Consider the following 20,895-nt stretch of genomic DNA (forward strand, 5'->3'; position numbering starts at 1 on the left):
AGACTAATCAACCAAACTTTTTGGGTTGGTTTTTCTTTTATAGTCTGCAGGCATTAAATGAAAGAAGTCAGTGTTCCAGCAGAGGGAGACAACGTTTCAGAAAAGGCATTGTAGCAAACCAAAAAAGAAATTTTAAGCGCAGCAGAGTAACCAGCTCACATACCTGTTAGCTCAGGTGAGTTTAAAAGGCTGCTGTTGATAACAAGGGCATTTGCTAAATAGATGGTGTGTGTGCAACAATATACTGAAAGGTCAATTATATTGTGCAGCTTATCTCACCACCTGTAGTTATTTAGGTGAAAGCTCCAAAATGCTTGCCTAATATGTCTGTTTATCCAAAAGGAAGTATAGAGGGAGAGCTAGATAGATAGCATTGCATTACATTACATTACATGGCAATGCAATGCACAGTTGCTGAAGTTGAACCAAAATGAGCTTGTCATCTGGCTTCTGCAACTTTTAACATGAAAAATCCAATGAGGAGAAGAAAAGCAAAGCCAAAGAGTCCATCCCAAAATCCGACAAACAAGCAAAATGAACAAAAAGCATTGAATTCAATTCTTTCTGATTTTAGAAACTGCATTAAAGAAGGGGTGCACCGGTCCTGGAGATACTGCAATACCAGGTCAATGCGTGGAGTGGACAGAGCAAGCTCTTTTTCCATCTCCCTGTTCTAAAAATCCATTTAATATATGGTCCCCAGATAGGGGACGTATCAGATATTAAACTGATAAGAACAGATACTACACTTGATCTTAGCCAAAAGGCCGAGAAGCGATAACCAGAATTGGTTTCCGACTACGGTGCCACCCAAGGATTCTGAAAAGTCCATTTGTGGAGATGGCCACCTGGACTCCCGTTAAGAAGACATGCTGTCAACCTCTAGATCCCTCACATGCCTGCACTTTTCGGCTTGCTGCTGCTGCAATCCACGCGTTTTAGATCTGCATAACTCCACCTCTTTTAGCACAGTACCCTCAACCCCCGGCTGTTCCCACCCGCCTCAACACCGTTGGAAGGGAGGAGAACCAATTAAGGCGGGGGGGGGGTGGAACGAGCAGCTGTCTACCCTTAGCAGGAGGGTTGCTGATTAATTACCTCTCCTGCTGCTGCTGCTGCTGGCTGTCCAGCAGCAGACTGAAGGTGGCTGCTGCTGTGCGCAGGTATATAAAGGCTCAGAGCCTATTATGACACGCGCAGCCAGCGTTCCATTGCCACATTCCGTCTACTGCAGGCGGGATACCTGGATGGCTGAATGTCACTGAGAAGCTCACAGAGACCGCCATAAGCAACAGTTTAAAAGAATGCCACAGACTAATCAACCAAACTTTTTGGGTTGGTTTCTCTTTTATAGTCTGCAGGCATTAAATGAAAGAAGTCAGTGTTCCAGCAGAGGGAGACAACGTTTCAGAAAAGGCATTGTAGCAAACCAAAAAAGAAATTTTAAGCGCAGCAGAGTAACCAGCTCACATACCTGTTAGCTCAGGTGAGTTTAAAAGGCTGCTGTTGATAACAAGGGCATTTGCTAAATAGATGGTGTGTGTGCAACAATATACTGAAAGGTCAATTATATTGTGCAGCTTATCTCACCACCTGTAGTTATTTAGGTGAAAGCTCCAAAATGCTTGCCTAATATGTTTGTTTATCCAAAAGGAAGTATAGAGGGAGAGCTAGATAGATAGCATTGCATTACATTACATTACATGGCAATGCAATGCACAGTTGCTGAAGTTGAACCAAAATGAGCTTGTCATCTGGCTTCTGCAACTTTTAACATGAAAAATCCAATGAGGAGAAGAAAAGCAAAGCCAAAGAGTCCATCCCAAAATCCGACAAACAAGCAAAATGACCAAAAAGCACTGAATTCAATTCTTTCTGATTTTAGAAACTGCATTAAAGAAGGGGTGCACCGGTCCTGGAGATACTGCAATACCAGGTCAATGCGTGGAGTGGACAGAGCAAGCTCTTTTTCCATCTCCCTGTTCTAAAAATCCATTTAATATATGGTCCCCAGATAGGGGACGTATCAGATATTAAACTGATAAGAACAGATAAGGTTTCAACGCAATTTTATTGATTCCAAAGTATATTTACAAAGGTTTTAAAAAAGAACATTTATAACATTACAATAAAATGATAAAACATGATAATAATTAATTCAAGTTTTTTGTAAAAAACACAATTTACCATCATAAAACCATTGTAACAATTAAGAAAATCATAATTACAGATGTACTTGGGTTTATTTAATTACCACTAATTGTGTTCCATAATTGTACACACCACATAGAAGCCGCTTCTTTTGCTCCATACAGTTTTTTATCTCTGAGATAGTAAATATACATTTCACTTAAAGCAATTTTTATACAGTCTGTTGAATCAATATGATCATGTTTGAAGAGTAAAATATTTCTAACTTTCCACATGGCATTTTTAAAACAATTAATAATAATCCAGGCAACTCGGAATTGTTTAAAATTTGGACACTTAAAAAGACCATAAAAGACATAAAAGTGATTAAAATCTTTCAGGCCACATGCCCATTTTAAAAGTGGGCCTACCTTTCTCCAAACCTCCTGTGCAAAATGACAATTCCAAAAGAGATGCAATACAGACTCACTTTCCCCGCATATATCTCTTGGACATTTGGCTCTCGCCACCAGCCCCCGCCTATGTTGAAACTCACGGGTAGGGAGGCACTGGTGGACAATAGCCCAGGCAAGGTCCTTGTGTACATTTGCAAGATATTTCCCGTACACATTTCGCCACACCGTTTTGGACCTTGCCTGTGAAAAATTGGAGACAGGAATTGTGTCCTCAGAGTGTCTGCAAGCAATAGATACCTTCCTTTGGTCCCCCAATATATCAGGCTCCAATTCCTGGAGACCTAAAAGTCTGACCGTTTTCTCAAGTATCACATACTGTTTAGGTGGGCACAGGAGCACAGGAGAACTTAAAGGTAGGCTAAACCACCTTTTAAAAATCATTCCTGCTGCATATTTTAAAAAATAACTAAAAATGCCATCAGATTTAAAAACCTTAAAACAGAAGCAGAAATACTTTATATGGAAAAAGGTAAAAAAATTGCGTACATCTTTACCTCCATTAGATTTACATTTGTACATCAGATCTCTTTTTAACTTTTCCATTTTTGAACCCCATAAAAACATAAAAACAATTTTTGTTACTTTCTTGATTTGTAAATTGGAAGGGGGAAACACCATTGCAACATACAACATAATGGGAATTAAAACGGCTTTAATAATTAAAATTTTACCTTCCATACTAAGGTTCCTTAAATTCCACAATGAGATCTTTTTTTCTATTTTATCCATTGCAGAGTCCCAGTTAGGGTCCCCCTCATTGGCTTGGTTAAAAATAATTCCTAAAATTTTTATGTGATTTTTCTGTATCACTATCCCAGGGGTCAAAGAGGAGTCCCATCCCCCCACATTAAAACAGTCACATTTATCTATATTTAATTTAAAACCTGAGGCTTCACAGAAAAATTGTGTGTTTCTCAATACCCTCCTCAGAGATGTGGAATCTGGACATAGTATGGTAACATCATCCATGTAACTTAGGGCTTTAAGTTGCATACCCCTACTCCCGGGAATAGGTACCCCTTTAATTACTTTATCTTTTCTCAGTATGGTTAATAGTGGTTCCATAACACAGATAAAGAGCAGTGGTGAGAGAGGGCACCCTTGTTTCACCCCTGATAATAGAGGAACCCCCTTCGTTAAAAACCCATTTACAGAAATTTGACTAAAACAAGAATGATATAAAAGCATAATGCGGGTTAAAATTTTCTCTGGAAACGCCATTTTTTTAAGAACCATAAAAAGAAATTCATGCGATACCCTGTCAAAAGCTTTTTCAAAGTCTAAGGATAAAATAGCAAGGTTTTGACTTCTCTCTTTTGAATACCATATGGTATCCCTAATTATGTTGAGGGACTCAGCTATGGTTCTTCCGGGAACACCACATACCTGGTTAGGGTGAATTAATTTGGCTATAAAGGGTTTTAAACGGACTGCAATAAGTTTAGCTAAAATTTTATAATCAAGGTTTAAAAGCGTAATAGGCCGCCAGTTTTTAAGTTGGCTCCTATCCCCTTTTTTATATATTAAAGATACCAGACCTCTCCTCCAAGATGGGGGTAATTTATTAGTATTAAAAGCTTCTTTAAACAATAAAAACATATCGTTCTTTAAAATTCCCCAAAAAGTCAGATAAAACTCAATCGGTAGACCGTCTTCCCCAGGGGCTTTCCCACTGGAGAAACTTTTAAAAATCTGTAAAAGTTCCTCACTGGTGAGATCCCTAGATAAAATACCCTGGTCTAAAATATCTAACTTAAAATCAAGGGAATAAATAGCATACTCTAAAAAGGATGGATCTATAACTTTAGTGTTAAAAAGAAGTTGATAAAAATTAAAAGCTTTTCCTAACATACCCTTAATATCATTTTCACCTTCAAGATTTAGGATTGCGTCCCTCCTCCCCATTACCTTTTTGAAGAAGAATCGGGAGCATTTCTCTCCTTCCTCCAGGTGCTGTACATGGGAGTTAAAAATTATTTGTTTTCCTTTTTCATTAAGAGCATTTTTTATTTCAGACTTAAGATTTGCAATATCATCATCCACATCAATACCAACTTCTTTTAGTTTAAAGAGTACTTGTAATCTCATATTAAAAACATAAAACCACTGCTTTTTCTTTTTTGCTTTCATTTTCCCTGCCTTAATAAAAAATAATTTAATCTTAGGTTTAATGCTCTCCCACCAATCCAGCATCGAGGCGCGGGGGTCTCTCTTTGATTGCCAGCACTGGTAGGCCTGCACAAACCTCTTTTGAATATCAATATCCTCTAGGAGAGTTGTATTTAATCTCCATGGGCCTCTTGAGGTATTTTGTTCCCCTGCTAACTCTAAAAACACAGATAAAACTTTATGATCAGAGAATAAATTAGATAAAAGAAAACATTTACAAGGTTTAAAGGCAGTAGAAGCAAATATGAAATCAATTCTAGAAGAAACTCTTCCATTGGACCATGTAACACCTGGATCCGCCGGCAAGAGTTCCTTCCAGCAGTCCTGTAATCTAAAATCATCAATTAAACTTTTCAACAAATAGGAGGTACGGTCTTTACGATTCACATCCCCACCCTGCCGGGATTCCCCATCACGTAAACAATTAAAATCTCCTCCCACTAGCAGGGGGGTTGACCCAACACAAAATAATGGCAATATTTCAAGTAAATCCGCCCTTTCCTGCTTCCCAGGAGGAGCGTACACATTTAATAAACGTAAAGAAAGTCCATTAAAAACAAGATGTATTAAAATAGCTCTGCCAAGTATAATTTCAGTCACAGATTGAATGATGGTAGAATGTCCACGGCAAAGTAGTCCAACTCCGGCAGCACGACAGTCATTAGCACCGGACCACACAGAAACGCCCAGTTTCCAGTCTTCTTTTAAGTCCTTATAATTTAAATTACTCTGTATACCACATTCTTGTAGAAAGCAGAAATCAAATTCCAATGTCTCTAAATAAGAAAATAAAGCAGCCCTACGTGTAGGGCTCTTTAGGGACCTCACATTTAGTGAGGAGATTTTAAGAGGAACAGACATTAAGAAGAATCAGGATCTGAAGATGGGAAGAAGTCAATACACGGCACCTCCTCCTCCGCATCTCCAGGGGTCAGGATTTGTTTAATATTACCGGGATCTGAAGCAGGCAAAAAGGCATCATCCACTTTTGGCTCCTCATCTGGACCTCGACATCCGTGTTTTCTTTGGATATCAGGTTGCTTTACGTCCTCCCGTTGCCTTTTCAGAGGCTGGGAGCTGTCCATCTTTTCCAAGTCCTGTGCATCTGCAGTCCTCATGGCGGTCTGGTCTATGGAACGGGTGTCATCCCTCTGGGTCGTCTTGTCCTCTGGTCTGGTCACGGAACTACTGCGACTTCTGGTTCGAGGACCAGGGCTCGACTGGGTCTTAGCCAGGTCCTTTTTACTTCGCGCCCTAGAGGTCTCTCTTTCTGACACACTGGTTGATCGATTAAGGAGCGTACCCTTTTTGCCCTTACCCAAGATCACCGATGATGGTGTGGCGAATCTGGGTGCTTGCTTAATCGGGGTACTAGAGGTCTCCTCAGTTCCACATAATGCCGGTGGTGCATTCATGCTGGATGAGGACCCTTCCTCTTGACTCTGAGATACGGCAACATCTAGAGCCAGAACATCGATCAATTCCACAGAGAGCGAACCCTCGGTTAATCTTATGGAACCCCTACGACCGTCCTTCTGTGGAACTACCAGCGGGCCTTCTGGCGGAGCCGTTGAAGGATTTGGTCCGGACCCGTCAGCGTGCGCCAACCCAGGTCCAGGGGCAGGTGTAGTAATACTCCCTCCGAAGTATTCTTGGATAGTCAGTTGACCTGACTTAAACATGTCATATGTTTTTGACTTTTTGCTCGGACAATTCCTGAAGGCGTGACCTGCCTTCCCACATAGGTTACATACGATCTCAGAGTCACACGTAGCGGAGGTGTGCCCACTCTTACCGCACTTGTTGCAAAAGACTACATGAGCCCTTGTACAATTTTCTCGTGTATGCCCATATTCATGACAATTCCGGCATTGAAGGGGCATTCCTGGGTAGCGTAGGAATCCCCTGACATTACCAATGGCAAAATTAGCAGGCGGGTGGTGAAGACCACCAATGCCGCTCTGATCTGGATGGAACTTCACCAGGTATTTCCTCTTCCCATTCCAGAAGCGCTGGGAGTTGAGGATATCATGTGAGAAGCGCACTGACTTGCAGTAACGCTTCAAAAAGGTTTCGATATCGCCCTCAGAGACGAATGGGCTGTACATGAAGATCACCAAGGGTACTTCCTCTTCACCGTACAGGAAGTCAAAGCTCAGCCCGTTCAGTCTCTCATCGTCCTTGTCCGCAACCATCAGTGCTGCATGGATATTATCACAGCATGATTTAGCCATAAAGGAAATGGTATATCGCCCACGGAATTCCTGATCGTAAAGACACAGGATCTTATCTCGCTCCAGGTGGAAGAACCCAAAAAGAATCTCATGCACGATGTACTGCAGATTCTTCTCATGGCGCTGGCATTCATCCACCATGATTCTAATGGACTGTCGCAGTGGAGTCTCCCCCACCGCAAATCCAAAAGAAAAAGGCATTTTCGGCCCTCAGGGACTAAGCCCTCCCCCAATAGTAACAAGGGAATGAATCCCACAAAAGCAGGAACAAACCCAAGACCGAGGGAGGGGTACCCCAAGAACTTACACAGCCCACTAAGCGATAAAGCTCAGCAAAGGAAAACGCCCTTATTTCCTCGGGTCGCCCCGAAGACAAGACGCGATCGCTCCCCGTTGTCCGGGGACTAAGCCGACCTGCCAATAGCTGCAAGGGGGTGAAGCTCCCTCAGTTAAGAGAGAGCGATCCCCCAAGGCCAACAAGTCGGGTACCCCAGGCACCTCCTAGCCGAGACCAAGGCAGCAACCGTTAGATCACTGCACCTGATCCTAGCCAAAAGGCCGAGAAGCGATAACCAGAATTGGTTTCCGACTACGGTGCCACCCAAGGATTCTGAAAAGTCCATTTGTGGAGATGGCCACCTGGACTCCCGTTAAGAAGACATGCTGTCAACCTCTAGATCCCTCACATGCCTGCACTTTTCGGCTTGCTGCTGCTGCAATCCACGCGTTTTAGATCTGCATAACTCCACCTCTTTTAGCACAGTACCCTCAACCCCCGGCTGTTCCCACCCGCCTCAACACCGTTGGAAGGGAGGAGAACCAATTAAGGCGGGGGGGGGGGTGGAACGAGCAGCTGTCTACCCTTAGCAGGAGGGTTGCTGATTAATTACCTCTCCTGCTGCTGCTGCTGCTGGCTGTCCAGCAGCGGACTGAAGGTGGCTGCTGCTGTGCGCAGGTATATAAAGGCTCAGAGCCTATTATGACACGCGCAGCCAGCGTTCCATTGCCACATTCCGTCTACTGCAGGCGGGATACCTGGATGGCTGAATGTCACTAAGAAGCTCACAGAGACCGCCATAAGCAACAGTTTAAAAGAATGCCACAGACTAATCAACCAAACTTTTTGGGTTGGTTTCTCTTTTATAGTCTGCAGGCATTAAATGAAAGAAGTCAGTGTTCCAGCAGAGGGAGACAACGTTTCAGAAAAGGCATTGTAGCAAACCAAAAAAGAAATTTTAAGCGCAGCAGAGTAACCAGCTCACATACCTGTTAGCTCAGGTGAGTTTAAAAGGCTGCTGTTGATAACAAGGGCATTTGCTAAATAGATGGTGTGTGTGCAACAATATACTGAAAGGTCAATTATATTGTGCAGCTTATCTCACCACCTGTAGTTATTTAGGTGAAAGCTCCAAAATGCTTGCCTAATATGTCTGTTTATCCAAAAGGAAGTATAGAGGGAGAGCTAGATAGATAGCATTGCATTACATTACATTACATGGCAATGCAATGCACAGTTGCTGAAGTTGAACCAAAATGAGCTTGTCATCTGGCTTCTGCAACTTTTAACATGAAAAATCCAATGAGGAGAAGAAAAGCAAAGCCAAAGAGTCCATCCCAAAATCCGACAAACAAGCAAAATGAACAAAAAGCATTGAATTCAATTCTTTCTGATTTTAGAAACTGCATTAAAGAAGGGGTGCACCGGTCCTGGAGATACTGCAATACCAGGTCAATGCGTGGAGTGGACAGAGCAAGCTCTTTTTCCATCTCCCTGTTCTAAAAATCCATTTAATATATGGTCCCCAGATAGGGGACGTATCAGATATTAAACTGATAAGAACAGATTTTTTTTTTTTGTGAAAGCCCGAATTCGTGTACAAAACCCGAGTGCGCTTGAAAAAGTGACAAGTGCCACAAAAAAAGTGCACTAGGATGCTGGTCTTCTTGAAACCCTCTCCAAAAGGAGAAGGGTCCCCCAAACCATTCCCCGTCCCTCCGAGCCAGAAGGCCACAGCGAGGAGCAGGGACAAATAGCCACCTCCAACCGAAACCAGAGGCGACCCAATCTTACCCCCAATACCTGCCCGAGTTCTCACCCGAGCAAGGCACTGGGAGCCAAAGACTGTGCTCCCCTCCCGGAAGAGGGGAGCCAACATCGCTCTCCTCCCGAAAGAGGAGAGCCAAGGGGGTTCAGGGGGGAGCGGAACCTGATGGCCACACACTCCCCCCCTAGACCTGCCAAGAGAGGAACCCGTTAGGGAACCGCATCCCGACAAAATCCTAGTAAGGACGTGGACACACGTGAATAAGTGGACACACAGTGACAAAAAAATTAAATAAATAGTGAAGGTTTCACAGTATAATACTGCCCGGACCTTCGACCGGAAATTGAAAAATTCCCCATCCTAAGGCCAGAAGGCCTGGAATAAGGGTGTGTGCGAAGAAAGAAAATTTGAAGTGCTTGTGCAAATGTGCCATAAACTCAAGTGGGGTTCCCAATCCCAGTGAGTTAAGGCACCCCAGGGTCACCACTCCTGGGGCACTTCACACTTCGGGCTTTCGATCTTCCCCGGCCCAATGACGTCGATCCTGGGGGGCCATGCTTTCCACCAGATGACTATATTAGCCACCTGGCGTACTAACAAGCGCCTAAACCCCAGTGTGCAAAATGTATCAATCTACTAGGGCGGCCAACATCCAAAACCGCCTTTTCGAAAGATACTACACTTGATCTTAGCCAAAAGGCCGAGAAGCGATAACCAGAATTGGTTTCCGACTACGGTGCCACCCAAGGATTCTGAAAAGTCCATTTGTGGAGATGGCCACCTGGACTCCCGTTAAGAAGACATGCTGTCAACCTCTAGATCCCTCACATGCCTGCACTTTTCGGCTTGCTGCTGCTGCAATCCACGCGTTTTAGATCTGCATAACTCCACCTCTTTTAGCACAGTACCCTCAACCCCCGGCTGTTCCCACCCGCCTCAACACCGTTGGAAGGGAGGAGAACCAATTAAGGCGGGGGGGGGGGTGGAACGAGCAGCTGTCTACCCTTAGCAGGAGGGTTGCTGATTAATTACCTCTCCTGCTGCTGCTGCTGCTGGCTGTCCAGCAGCAGACTGAAGGTGGCTGCTGCTGTGCGCAGGTATATAAAGGCTCAGAGCCTATTATGACACGCGCAGCCAGCGTTCCATTGCCACATTCCGTCTACTGCAGGCGGGATACCTGGATGGCTGAATGTCACTGAGAAGCTCACAGAGACCGCCATAAGCAACAGTTTAAAAGAATGCCACAGACTAATCAACCAAACTTTTTGGGTTGGTTTCTCTTTTATAGTCTGCAGGCATTAAATGAAAGAAGTCAGTGTTCCAGCAGAGGGAGACAACGTTTCAGAAAAGGCATTGTAGCAAACCAAAAAAGAAATTTTAAGCCCAGCAGAGTAACCAGCTCACATACCTGTTAGCTCAGGTGAGTTTAAAAGGCTGCTGTTGATAACAAGGGCATTTGCTAAATAGATGGTGTGTGTGCAACAATATACTGAAAGGTCAAGTATATTGTGCAGCTTATTTCACCACCTGTAGTTATTTAGGTGAAAGCTCCAAAATGCTTGCCTAATATGTCTGTTTATCCAAAAGGAAGTATAGAGGTAGAGCTAGATAGATAGCATTGCATTACATTACATTACATGGCAATGCAATGCACAGTTGCTGAAGTTGAACCAAAATGAGCTTGTCATCTGGCTTCTGCAACTTTTAACATGAAAAATCCAATGAGGAGAAGAAAAGCAAAGCCAAAGAGTCCATCCCAAAATCCGACAAACAAGCAAAATGAACAAAAAGCATTGAATTCAATTCTTTCTGATTTTAGAAACTGCATTAAAGAAGGGGTGCACCGGTCCTGGAGATACTGCAATACCAGGTCAATGCGTGGAGTGGACAGAGCAAGCTCTTTTTCCATCTCCCTGTTCTAAAAATCCATTTAATATATGGTCCCCAGATAGGGGACGTATCAGATATTAAACTGATAAGAACAGATACTACACTTGATCTTAGCCAAAAGGCCGAGAAGCGATAACCAGAATTGGTTTCCGACTACGGTGCCACCCAAGGATTCTGAAAAGTCCATTTGTGGAGATGGCCACCTGGACTCCCGTTAAGAAGACATGCTGTCAACCTCTAGATCCCTCACATGCCTGCACTTTTCGGCTTGCTGCTGCTGCAATCCACGCGTTTTAGATCTGCATAACTCCACCTCTTTTAGCACAGTACCCTCAACCCCCGGCTGTTCCCACCCGCCTCAACACCGTTGGAAGGGAGGAGAACCAATTAAGGCGGGGGGGGGGGTGGAACGAGCAGCTGTCTACCCTTAGCTGGAGGGTTGCTGATTAATTACCTCTCCTGCTGCTGCTGCTGCTGGCTGTCCAGCAGCAGACTGAAGGTGGCTGCTGCTGTGCGCAGGTATATAAAGGCTCAGAGCCTATTATGACACGCGCAGCCAGCGTTCCATTGCCACATTCCGTCTACTGCAGGCGGGATACCTGGATGGCTGAATGTCACTGAGAAGCTCACAGAGACCGCCATAAGCAACAGTTTAAAAGAATGCCACAGACTAATCAACCAAACTTTTTGGGTTGGTTTCTCTTTTATAGTCTGCAGGCATTAAATGAAAGAAGTCAGTGTTCCAGCAGAGGGAGACAACGTTTCAGAAAAGGCATTGTAGCAAACCAAAAAAGAAATTTTAAGCGCAGCAGAGTAACCAGCTCACATACCTGTTAGATCAGGTGAGTTTAAAAGGCTGCTGTTGATAACAAGGGCATTTGCTAAATAGATGGTGTGTGTGCAACAATATACTGAAAGGTCAATTATATTGTGCAGCTTATCTCACCACCTGTAGTTATTTAGGTGAAAGCTCCAAAATGCTTGCCTAATATGTCTGTTTGTCCAAAAGGAAGTATAGAGGGAGAGCTAGATAGATAGCATTGCATTACATTAGATTACATGGCAATGCAATGCACAGTTGCTGAAGTTGAACCAAAATGAGCTTGTCATCTGGCTTCTGCAACTTTTAACATGAAAAATCCAATGAGGAGAAGAAAAGCAAAGCCAAAGAGTCCATCCCAAAATCCGACAAACAAGCAAAATGAACAAAAAGCATTGAATTCAATTCTTTCTGATTTTAGAAACTGCATTAAAGAAGGGGTGCACCGGTCCTGGAGATACTGCAATACCAGGTCAATGCGTGGAGTGGACAGAGCAAGCTCTTTTTCCATCTCCCTGTTCTAAAAATCCATTTAATATATGGTCCCCAGATAGGGGACGTATCAGATATTAAACTGATAAGAACAGATATTACACTTGATCTTAGCCAAAAGGCCGAGAAGCGATAACCAGAATTGGTTTCCGACTACGGTGCCACCCAAGGATTCTGAAAAGTCCATTTGTGGAGATGGCCACCTGGACTCCCGTTAAGAAGACATGCTGTCAACCTCTAGATCCCTCACATGCCTGCACTTTTCGGCTTGCTGCTGCTGCAATCCACGCGTTTTAGATCTGCATAACTCCACCTCTTTTAGCACAGTACCCTCAACCCCCGGCTGTTCCCACCCGCCTCAACACCGTTGGAAGGGAGGAGAACCAATTAAGGCGGGGGGGGGGGTGGAACGAGCAGCTGTCTACCCTTAGCTGGAGGGTTGCTGATTAATTACCTCTCCTGCTGCTGCTGCTGCTGGCTGTCCAGCAGCAGACTGAAGGTGGCTGCTGCTGTGCGCAGGTATATAAAGGCTCAGAGCCTATTATGACACGCGCAGCCAGCGTTCCATTGCCACATTCCGTCTACTGCAGGCGGGATACCTGGATGGCTGAATGTCACTGAGAAGCTCACAGAGACCGCCATAAGCAACAGTTTAAAAGAATGCCACAGACTAATCAACCAAACTTTTTGGGTTGGTTTCTCTTTTATAGTCTGCAGGCATTAAATGAAAGAAGTCAGTGTTCCAGCAGAGGGAGACAACGTTTCAGAAAAGGCATTGTAGCAAACCAAAAAAGAAATTTTAAGCGCAGCAGAGTAACCAGCTCACATACCTGTTAGATCAGGTGAGTTTAAAAGGCTGCTGTTGATAACAAGGGCATTTGCTAAATAGATGGTGTGTGTGCAACAATATACTGAAAGGTCAATTATATTGTGCAGCTTATCTCACCACCTGTAGTTATTTAGGTGAAAGCTCCAAAATGCTTGCCTAATATGCCTGTTTGTCCAAAAGGAAGTATAGAGGGAGAGCTAGATAGATAGCATTGCATTACATTACATTACATGGCAATGCAATGCACAGTTGCTGAAGTTGAACCAAAATGAGCTTGTCATCTGGCTTCTGCAACTTTTAACATGAAAAATCCAATGAGGAGAAGAAAAGCAAAGCCAAAGAGTCCATCCCAAAATCCGACAAACAAGCAAAATGAACAAAAAGCATTGAATTCAATTCTTTCTGATTTTAGAAACTGCATTAAAGAAGGGGTGCACCGGTCCTGGAGATACTGCAATACCAGGTCAATGCGTGGAGTGGACAGAGCAAGCTCTTTTTCCATCTCCCTGTTCTAAAAATCCATTTAATATATGGTCCCCAGATAGGGGACGTATCAGATATTAAACTGATAAGAACAGATACTACACTTGATCTTAGCCAAAAGGCCGAGAAGCGATAACCAGAATTGGTTTCCGACTACGGTGCCACCCAAGGATTCTGAAAAGTCCATTTGTGGAGATGGCCACCTGGACTCCCGTTAAGAAGACATGCTGTCAACCTCTAGATCCCTCACATGCCTGCACTTTTCGGCTTGCTGCTGCTGCAATCCACGCGTTTTAGATCTGCATAACTCCACCTCTTTTAGCACAGTACCCTCAACCCCCGGCTGTTCCCACCCGCCTCAACACCGTTGGAAGGGAGGAGAACCAATTAAGGCGGGGGGGGGGTGGAACGAGCAGCTGTCTACCCTTAGCTGGAGGGTTGCTGATTAATTACCTCTCCTGCTGCTGCTGCTGCTGGCTGTCCAGCAGCAGACTGAAGGTGGCTGCTGCTGTGCGCAGGTATATAAAGGCTCAGAGCCTATTATGACACGCGCAGCCAGCGTTCCATTGCCACATTCCGTCTACTGCAGGCGGGATACCTGGATGGCTGAATGTCACTGAGAAGCTCACAGAGACCGCCATAAGCAACAGTTTAAAAGAATGCCACAGACTAATCAACCAAACTTTTTGGGTTGGTTTCTCTTTTATAGTCTGCAGGCATTAAATGAAAGAAGTCAGTGTTCCAGCAGAGGGAGACAACGTTTCAGAAAAGGCATTGTAGCAAACCAAAAAAGAAATTTTAAGCGCAGCAGAGTAACCAGCTCACATACCTGTTAGCTCAGGTGAGTTTAAAAGGCTGCTGTTGATAACAAGGGCATTTGCTAAATAGATGGTGTGTGTGCAACAATATACTGAAAGGTCAATTATATTGTGCAGCTTATCTCACCACCTGTAGTTATTTAGGTGAAAGCTCCAAAATGCTTGCCTAATATGTCTGTTTATCCAAAAGGAAGTATAGAGGGAGAGCTAGATAGATAGCATTGCATTACATTACATTACATGGCAATGCAATGCACAGTTGCTGAAGTTGAACCAAAATGAGCTTGTCATCTGGCTTCTGCAACTTTTAACATGAAAAATCCAATGAGGAGAAGAAAAGCAAAGCCAAAGGGTCCATCCCAAAATCCGACAAACAAGCAAAATGAACAAAAAGCATTGAATTCAATTCTTTCTGATTTTAGAAACTGCATTAAAGAAGGGGTGCACCGGTCCTGGAGATACTGCAATACCAGGTCAATGCGTGGAGTGGACAGAGCAAGCTCTTTTTCCATCTCCCTGTTCTAAAAATCCATTTAATATATGGTCCCCAGATAGGGGACGTATCAGATATTAAACTGATAAGAACAGATACTACACTTGATCTTAGCCAAAAGGCCGAGAAGCGATAACCAGAATTGGTTTACGACTACGGTGCCACCCAAGGATTCTGAAAAGTCCATTTGTGGAGATGGCCACCTGGACTCCCGTTAAGAAGACATGCTGTCAACCTCTAGATCCCTCACATGCCTGCACTTTTCGGCTTGCTGCTGCTGCAATCCACGCGTTTTAGATCTGCATAACTCCACCTCTTTTAGCACAGTACCCTCAACCCCCGGCTGTTCCCACCCGCCTCAACACCGTTGGAAGGGAGGAGAACCAATTAAGGCGGGGGGGGGGTGGAACGAGCAGCTGTCTACCCTTAGCAGGAGGGTTGCTGATTAATTACCTCTCCTGCTGCTGCTGCTGCTGGCTGTCCAGCAGCAGACTGAAGGTGGCTGCTGCTGTGCGCAGGTATATAAAGGCTCAGAGCCTATTATGACACGCGCAGCCAGCGTTCCATTGCCACATTCCGTCTACTGCAGGCGGGATACCTGGATGGCTGAATGTCACTGAGAAGCTCACAGAGACCGCCATAAGCAACAGTTTAAAAGAATGCCACAGACTAATCAACCAAACTTTTTGGGTTGGTTTCTCTTTTATAGTCTGCAGGCATTAAATGAAAGAAGTCAGTGTTCCAGCAGAGGGAGACAACGTTTCAGAAAAGGCATTGTAGCAAACCAAAAAAGAAATTTTAAGCGCAGCAGAGTAACCAGCTCACATACCTGTTAGCTCAGGTGAGTTTAAAAGGCTGCTGTTGATAACAAGGGCATTTGCTAAATAGATGGTGTGTGTGCAACAATATACTGAAAGCTCAATTATATTGTGCAGCTTATCTCACCACCTGTAGTTATTTAGGTGAAAGCTCCAAAATGCTTGCCTAATATGTCTGTTTATCCAAAAGGAAGTATAGAGGGAGAGCTAGATAGATAGCATTGCATTACATTACATTACATGGCAATGCAATGCACAGTTGCTGAAGTTGAACCAAAATGAGCTTGTCATCTGGCTTCTGCAACTTTTAACATGAAAAATCCAATGAGGAGAAGAAAAGCAAAGCCAAAGAGTCCATCCCAAAATCCGACAAACAAGCAAAATGAACAAAAAGCATTGAATTCAATTCTTTCTGATTTTAGAAACTGCATTAAAGAAGGGATGCACCGGTCCTGGAGATACTGCAATACCAGGTCAATGCGTGGAGTGGACAGAGCAAGCTCTTTTTCCATCTCCCTGTTCTAAAAATCCATTTAATATATGGTCCCCAGATAGGGGACGTATCAGATATTAAACTGATAAGAACAGATACTACACTTGATCTTAGCCAAAAGGCCGAGAAGCGATAACCAGAATTGGTTTCCGACTACGGTGCCACCCAAGGATTCTGAAAAGTCCATTTGTGGAGATGGCCACCTGGACTCCCGTTAAGAAGACATGCTGTCAACCTCTAGATCCCTCACATGCCTGCACTTTTCGGCTTGCTGCTGCTGCAATCCACGCGTTTTAGATCTGCATAACTCCACCTCTTTTAGCACAGTACCCTCAACCCCCGGCTGTTCCCACCCGCCTCAACACCGTTGGAAGGGAGGAGAACCAATTAAGGCGGGGGGGGGGGTGGAACGAGCAGCTGTCTACCCTTAGCAGGAGGGTTGCTGATTAATTACCTCTCCTGCTGCTGCTGCTGCTGGCTGTCCAGCAGCAGACTGAAGGTGGCTGCTGCTGTGCGCAGGTATATAAAGGCTCAGAGCCTATTATGACACGCGCAGCCAGCGTTCCATTGCCACATTCCGTCTACTGCAGGCGGGATACCTGGATGGCTGAATGTCACTGAGAAGCTCACAGAGACCGCCATAAGCAACAGTTTAAAAGAATGCCACAGACTAATCAACCAAACTTTTTGGGTTGGTTTCTCTTTTATAGTCTGCAGGCATTAAATGAAAGAAGTCAGTGTTCCAGCAGAGGGAGACAACGTTTCAGAAAAGGCATTGTAGCAAACCAAAAAAGAAATTTTAAGCGCAGCAGAGTAACCAGCTCACATACCTGTTAGCTCAGGTGAGTTTAAAAGGCTGCTGTTGATAACAAGGGCATTTGCTAAATAGATGGTGTGTGTGCAACAATATACTGAAAGCTCAATTATATTGTGCAGCTTATCTCACCACCTGTAGTTATTTAGGTGAAAGCTCCAAAATGCTTGCCTAATATGTCTGTTTATCCAAAAGGAAGTATAGAGGGAGAGCTAGATAGATAGCATTGCATTACATTACATTACATGGCAATGCAATGCACAGTTGCTGAAGTTGAACCAAAATGAGCTTGTCATCTGGCTTCTGCAACTTTTAACATGAAAAATCCAATGAGGAGAAGAAAAGCAAAGCCAAAGAGTCCATCCCAAAATCCGACAAACAAGCAAAATGAACAAAAAGCATTGAATTCAATTCTTTCTGATTTTAGAAACTGCATTAAAGAAGGGATGCACCGGTCCTGGAGATACTGCAATACCAGGTCAATGCGTGGAGTGGACAGAGCAAGCTCTTTTTCCATCTCCCTGTTCTAAAAATCCATTTAATATATGGTCCCCAGATAGGGGACGTATCAGATATTAAACTGATAAGAACAGATACTACACTTGATCTTAGCCAAAAGGCCGAGAAGCGATAACCAGAATTGGTTTCCGACTACGGTGCCACCCAAGGATTCTGAAAAGTCCATTTGTGGAGATGGCCACCTGGACTCCCGTTAAGAAGACATGCTGTCAACCTCTAGATCCCTCACATGCCTGCACTTTTCGGCTTGCTGCTGCTGCAATCCACGCGTTTTAGATCTGCATAACTCCACCTCTTTTAGCACAGTACCCTCAACCCCCGGCTGTTCCCACCCGCCTCAACACCGTTGGAAGGGAGGAGAACCAATTAAGGCGGGGGGGGGGGTGGAACGAGCAGCTGTCTACCCTTAGCAGGAGGGTTGCTGATTAATTACCTCTCCTGCTGCTGCTGCTGCTGGCTGTCCAGCAGCAGACTGAAGGTGGCTGCTGCTGTGCGCAGGTATATAAAGGCTCAGAGCCTATTATGACACGCGCAGCCAGCGTTCCATTGCCACATTCCGTCTACTGCAGGCGGGATACCTGGATGGCTGAATGTCACTGAGAAGCTCACAGAGACCGCCATAAGCAACAGTTTAAAAGAATGCCACAGACTAATCAACCAAACTTTTTGGGTTGGTTTCTCTTTTATAGCCTGCAGGCATTAAATGAAAGAAGTCAGTGTTCCAGCAGAGGGAGACAACGTTTCAGAAAAGGCATTGTAGCAAACCAAAAAAGAGATTTTAAGCGCAGCAGAGTAGCCAGCTCACATACCTGTTAGCTCAGGTGAGTTTAAAAGGCTGCTGTTGATAACAAGGGCATTTGCTAAATAGATGGTGTGTGTGCAACAATATACTGAAAGCTCAATTATATTGTGCAGCTTATCTCACCACCTGTAGTTATTTAGGTGAAAGCTCCAAAATGCTTGCCTAATATGTCTGTTTATCCAAAAGGAAGTATAGAGGGAGAGCTAGATAGATAGCATTGCATTACATTACATTACATGGCAATGCAATGCACAGTTGCTGAAGTTGAACCAAAATGAGCTTGTCATCTGGCTTCTGCAACTTTTAACATGAAAAATCCAATGAGGAGAAGAAAAGCAAAGCCAAAGAGTCCATCCCAAAATCCGACAAACAAGCAAAATGAACAAAAAGCATTGAATTCAATTCTTTCTGATTTTAGAAACTGCATTAAAGAAGGGGTGCACCGGTCCTGGAGATAATGCAATACCAGGTCAATGCGTGGAGTGGACAGAGCAAGCTCTTTTTCCATCTCCCTGTTCTAAAAATCCATTTAATATATGGTCCCCAGATAGGGGACGTATCAGATATTAAACTGATAAGAACAGATACTACACTTGATCTTAGCCAAAAGGCCGAGAAGCGATAACCAGAATTGGTTTCCGACTACGGTGCCACCCAAGGATTCTGAAAAGTCCATTTGTGGAGATGGCCACCTGGACTCCCGTTAAGAAGACATGCTGTCAACCTCTAGATCCCTCACATGCCTGCACTTTTCGGCTTGCTGCTGCTGCAATCCACGCGTTTTAGATCTGCATAACTCCACCTCTTTTAGCACAGTACCCTCAACCCCCGGCTGTTCCCACCCGCCTCAACACCGTTGGAAGGGAGGAGAACCAATTAAGGCGGGGGGGGGGTGGAACGAGCAGCTGTCTACCCTTAGCAGGAGGGTTGCTGATTAATTACCTCTCCTGCTGCTGCTGCTGCTGGCTGTCCAGCAGCAGACTGAAGGTGGCTGCTGCTGTGCGCAGGTATATAAAGGCTCAGAGCCTATTATGACACGCGCAGCCAGCGTTCCATTGCCACATTCCGTCTACTGCAGGCGGGATACCTGGATGGCTGAATGTCACTGAGAAGCTCACAGAGACCGCCATAAGCAACAGTTTAAAAGAATGCCACAGACTAATCAACCAAACTTTTTGGGTTGGTTTCTCTTTTATAGTCTGCAGGCATTAAATGAAAGAAGTCAGTGTTCCAGCAGAGGGAGACAACGTTTCAGAAAAGGCATTGTAGCAAACCAAAAAAGAAATTTTAAGCGCAGCAGAGTAACCAGCTCACATACCTGTTAGCTCAGGTGAGTTTAAAAGGCTGCTGTTGATAACAAGGGCATTTGCTAAATAGATGGTGTGTGTGCAACAATATACTGAAAGGTCAATTATATTGTGCAGCTTATCTCACCACCTGTAGTTATTTAGGTGAAAGCTCCAAAATGCTTGCCTAATATGTCTGTTTATCCAAAAGGAAGTATAGAGGGAGAGCTAGATAGATAGCATTGCATTACATTACATTACATGGCAATGCAATGCACAGTTGCTGAAGTTGAACCAAAATGAGCTTGTCATCTGGCTTCTGCAACTTTTAACATGAAAAATCCAATGAGGAGAAGAAAAGCAAAGCCAAAGAGTCCATCCCAAAATCCGACAAACAAGCAAAATGAACAAAAAGCATTGAATTCAATTCTTTCTGATTTTAGAAACTGCATTAAAGAAGGGGTGCACCGGTCCTGGAGATACTGCAATACCAGGTCAATGCGTGGAGTGGACAGAGCAAGCTCTTTTTCCATCTCCCTGTTCTAAAAATCCATTTAATATATGGTCCCCAGATAGGGGACGTATCAGATATTAAACTGATAAGAACAGATACTACACTTGATCTTAGCCAAAAGGCCGAGAAGCGATAACCAGAATTGGTTTCCGACTACGGTGCCACCCAAGGATTCTGAAAAGTCCATTTGTGGAGATGGCCACCTGGACTCCCGTTAAGAAGACATGCTGTCAACCTCTAGATCCCTCACATGCCTGCACTTTTCGGCTTGCTGCTGCTGCAATCCACGCGTTTTAGATCTGCATAACTCCACCTCTTTTAGCACAGTACCCTCAACCCCCGGCTGTTCCCACCCGCCTCAACACCGTTGGAAGGGAGGAGAACCAATTAAGGCGGGGGGGGGGGTGGAACGAGCAGCTGTCTACCCTTAGCAGGAGGGTTGCTGATTAATTACCTCTCCTGCTGCTGCTGCTGCTGGCTGTCCAGCAGCAGACTGAAGGTGGCTGCTGCTGTGCGCAGGTATATAAAGGCTCAGAGCCTATTATGACACGCGCAGCCAGCGTTCCATTGCCACATTCCGTCTACTGCAGGCCTGGATGGCTGAATGTCACTGAGAAGCTCACAGAGACCGCCATAAGCAACAGTTTAAAAGAATGCCACAGACTAATCAACCAAACTTTTTGGGTTGGTTTCTCTTTTATAGTCTGCAGGCATTAAATGAAAGAAGTCAGTGTTCCAGCAGAGGGAGACAACGTTTCAGAAAAGGCATT

General features: G+C 44.4%; 10 non-coding genes and 2 pseudogenes across 10 annotated transcripts; all 12 read right to left on the minus strand.

Moving 5' to 3' along the window:
- Positions 1–588: 588 nt before the first annotated feature.
- Positions 589–779, minus strand: LOC141209733 (U2 spliceosomal RNA). Its single transcript, XR_012279925.1, has one exon. It is a non-coding gene; the product is annotated as a U2 spliceosomal RNA (small nuclear RNA).
- A 1,120-nt stretch (positions 780–1,899) lies between these two features.
- LOC141210642 (U2 spliceosomal RNA) lies at positions 1,900–2,088 on the minus strand. The gene has a single exon (XR_012280785.1). It is a non-coding gene; the product is annotated as a U2 spliceosomal RNA (small nuclear RNA).
- A 6,612-nt stretch (positions 2,089–8,700) lies between these two features.
- On the minus strand, positions 8,701–8,878 carry LOC141210674 (U2 spliceosomal RNA; annotated as a pseudogene).
- Positions 8,879–9,674: 796 nt separating this feature from the next.
- LOC141210809 (U2 spliceosomal RNA) lies at positions 9,675–9,766 on the minus strand (annotated as a pseudogene).
- A 1,121-nt stretch (positions 9,767–10,887) lies between these two features.
- On the minus strand, positions 10,888–11,078 carry LOC141209734 (U2 spliceosomal RNA). The gene has a single exon (XR_012279926.1). It is a non-coding gene; the product is annotated as a U2 spliceosomal RNA (small nuclear RNA).
- Positions 11,079–12,199: 1,121 nt separating this feature from the next.
- On the minus strand, positions 12,200–12,390 carry LOC141210165 (U2 spliceosomal RNA). The gene has a single exon (XR_012280342.1). It is a non-coding gene; the product is annotated as a U2 spliceosomal RNA (small nuclear RNA).
- A 1,121-nt stretch (positions 12,391–13,511) lies between these two features.
- On the minus strand, positions 13,512–13,702 carry LOC141209735 (U2 spliceosomal RNA). Its single transcript, XR_012279927.1, has one exon. It is a non-coding gene; the product is annotated as a U2 spliceosomal RNA (small nuclear RNA).
- Positions 13,703–14,822: 1,120 nt separating this feature from the next.
- Positions 14,823–15,013, minus strand: LOC141209737 (U2 spliceosomal RNA). Its single transcript, XR_012279929.1, has one exon. It is a non-coding gene; the product is annotated as a U2 spliceosomal RNA (small nuclear RNA).
- Positions 15,014–16,133: 1,120 nt separating this feature from the next.
- Positions 16,134–16,324, minus strand: LOC141209911 (U2 spliceosomal RNA). Its single transcript, XR_012280098.1, has one exon. It is a non-coding gene; the product is annotated as a U2 spliceosomal RNA (small nuclear RNA).
- Positions 16,325–17,445: 1,121 nt separating this feature from the next.
- On the minus strand, positions 17,446–17,636 carry LOC141209912 (U2 spliceosomal RNA). The gene has a single exon (XR_012280099.1). It is a non-coding gene; the product is annotated as a U2 spliceosomal RNA (small nuclear RNA).
- Positions 17,637–18,757: 1,121 nt separating this feature from the next.
- On the minus strand, positions 18,758–18,948 carry LOC141211068 (U2 spliceosomal RNA). Its single transcript, XR_012281055.1, has one exon. It is a non-coding gene; the product is annotated as a U2 spliceosomal RNA (small nuclear RNA).
- A 1,120-nt stretch (positions 18,949–20,068) lies between these two features.
- Positions 20,069–20,259, minus strand: LOC141209738 (U2 spliceosomal RNA). Its single transcript, XR_012279930.1, has one exon. It is a non-coding gene; the product is annotated as a U2 spliceosomal RNA (small nuclear RNA).
- Between the last annotated feature and the right edge of the window lie 636 nt (positions 20,260–20,895).

The sequence above is a fragment of the Phyllobates terribilis genome, unplaced genomic scaffold (genome assembly GCF_046119375.1).
Source record: "Phyllobates terribilis strain yellow unplaced genomic scaffold, ASM4611937v1 Scaffold_169__1_contigs__length_4117513, whole genome shotgun sequence".
NCBI lineage: Eukaryota > Metazoa > Chordata > Amphibia > Anura > Dendrobatidae > Phyllobates > Phyllobates terribilis.